Consider the following 2,531-nt stretch of genomic DNA (forward strand, 5'->3'; position numbering starts at 1 on the left):
TTTTTTTTTTTTCCAGTTCTTTCTTTGTAACATTATCTCCAATCAAATTGTAAAACAATTTGAGAAATGTACCATAGAAAATATTTATTTAATAATGTGCACAAATAAATGAGATTGAATGTTTTTTATGAATTTAATATTAAAGTTTTCTACATGGATAGATATTTGAAAATAAAAAGATTGGCAAAAAATGTTGATATCACAAAAGGAATGAATTAATTTGTAATTATGTAGAACGAGTTGGTGAATTAGTCAACATTCTTCTATCAGATTTGTCACCTTACTCCCTAGCGTATAATAAAAGCTTATAATACATAAACTCATATCATATTTGAACGTCGGAGCATATTGTATTATATATTCGAACGTTCTACAAAATTCGAAATAATTAATGAACCCTCCTACGTCGAGAGAGAGGACACGCTAATGATCATATTAATTGATTTGTCGCGCTCGCGTTATCAAGATTTCATTTTAAAAATTGGATTTCGCCTGTCCGAACGAGCACGTAATTGTCCTCGATGCGAGGAAAACGATTTTAAAACGAAAATCATTGGGGAAAAATTACTTTCCCTTTTTTTTTCTTTTTTATTGCTTTAGGAAAATATAAAATTAAATATGAAATTTTCGCAGGGGAAACACATATGTAAAAATAAACGAACGAAATCGAATTCATTTGCGCGTATCTAATAATTACTTGTTTTCACGCACACACACGTTTAAATATAATTATTATAAATCAAGATTAATCTAAAAGAGTGTTAATATAAAACGACGAGAAGATAAGTTTCGATCATTTAACGGATATTTGCTCGAAACGATAAACACACGATAGAGAATTTTCTATCAGAAAGATAAAAATCTTCGTTCGGTATTTCGTTTAATAAAGGATCAAGGATCTTTTCTCCAACGATCGGTCAATAGCAAAGGCTTCTTCCATTTTGCTACTGCTTCTTCCCGTTTGTTCACCACTTTGCTTCCTTTCTCAGCTTCAAGAAGGGGACTACGATTTTCAGATAACTTTACAATTACTAACAAACTAGTACAATTACTAACAAAGCGGCAAGTGGATAGGGAAGAGCGTGCTCGTAAGTGTGCCTCGAAACATCTCGTTTCTCCTAAGAGTAGATTGTATGAGTATATACAAGATAGAGAAAGAGAGAGAGAGAGAGAGAGAGAGAGAGAGAGAGAGAGAGAGAGACCTTATGGTTATGCGCGAACCGTACGCTCGACAAGAGAAATCCTAGATAACCGACCACTAATTCGAGAGTTGCTCGTCGACGTACACGAAGACGTGCCTGCGGGTTCGGTCTCTCTTGCTCGGTTGAACGACCGGCTCTTCAACGAAGGGTGCTCAGCTAATTTCGAAAGACGATGCAGGTAAGGGAGAGAAAGAGAGAGAGAGAGAGAGAGAGAGAGAGAGAGTAGAGAAATCAGGGTGCTTTTGACCGGCCTGTGGGTTGTTTGTATTCAAGGTAAGAAAATGGTTAAGAAATAAGACAAAATTACAAGTCATCAAACTATAAATAATCAACGATTTTTGAATAATTTCAATATCAATTAAACGATATTTCTTCAATTTTTCTTTCAATTAAATTTAATATATTGAAATAGAGATACCGAGAGGATGGAAACAAAATTATTCCTTGATTTGTTTAAATGGATGATACAGTTTTGAACTATCTCTGATTTGTTTGAATGTTATACATTTTCAAAGGAAAAGAACAAAAAGTTATTAGTTAGGTTTAGAATAATATTATAGATAATTTCGATAAGAGAGCAAAATTTCGTGATTATTATTTTGTTCCTCGATTATACGAACCAAAAAAAAAAAAATGGAAAAAACTTGCAATAACGGATTTCTCGAGAGAGAGAAGAAGATTAAATTTAGTTCGAAGAGAAAGTAGAGATTCTAAGAAAGAAAACGTGCTTGAGGACGAAGACAGGTTGGCGGGGGTACTACTAGTAAAAGTAACTCCGTTCTCTACGGTCAGAGACAACGTCTGAATTCGCAAAAAGTAAATTCGTTCGGATGTTATATTATCTCTTGATGTTCGATATACCGTTTGTATATGTGTACACGAGTTTGCGTATCCGTGTCTCTATATTCCTACGAATAAATTAGATATACAAAGTATTCGCGTTCTACTATGTCTAAGAAATGTACATTTTGATGTATATACAAGTGTACAGGTATGCATTTGTGTATATAACAAGTCTATTTTCATCTATGTGTTAGATTTGGTAAATCTTGTTTGAGTATTCGAGGGTTCAGAAAATCCTTCGTCCATTCTAGCTAGTTCAAGGACTCTGTGTCTTTCTTTTCCCGATATTCGGTGACGGATCGCTTTGCTGAAACGAATTTTGCTGACTAACAGTCTACCCTGTTTCCTATCTTTTCTCTCTTTCTTAAGAATTCCCCTCTTACGTTCTTTCTCTTTCTATCATATACACTTTTCCATTCTCTCCTACTTCTTCTTACCCTCTTACCCTCTTTCACTCACTCACACATTCTCTCTCTCTCTCTCTCT

General features: G+C 34.2%; 1 protein-coding gene across 1 annotated transcript in view; it reads right to left on the minus strand.

Moving 5' to 3' along the window:
• The window catches only part of LOC106791812, a 77,668-nt gene that overhangs the window by 42,424 nt on the left and 32,713 nt on the right, over positions 1-2,531 (minus strand). The gene's annotated exons all lie outside the window — the stretch shown is intronic.

The sequence above is a fragment of the Polistes canadensis genome, unplaced genomic scaffold (assembly GCF_001313835.1).
Source record: "Polistes canadensis isolate GaletaPanama2010 unplaced genomic scaffold, ASM131383v1 scaffold_8, whole genome shotgun sequence".
NCBI classification, from domain to species: domain Eukaryota; kingdom Metazoa; phylum Arthropoda; class Insecta; order Hymenoptera; family Vespidae; genus Polistes; species Polistes canadensis.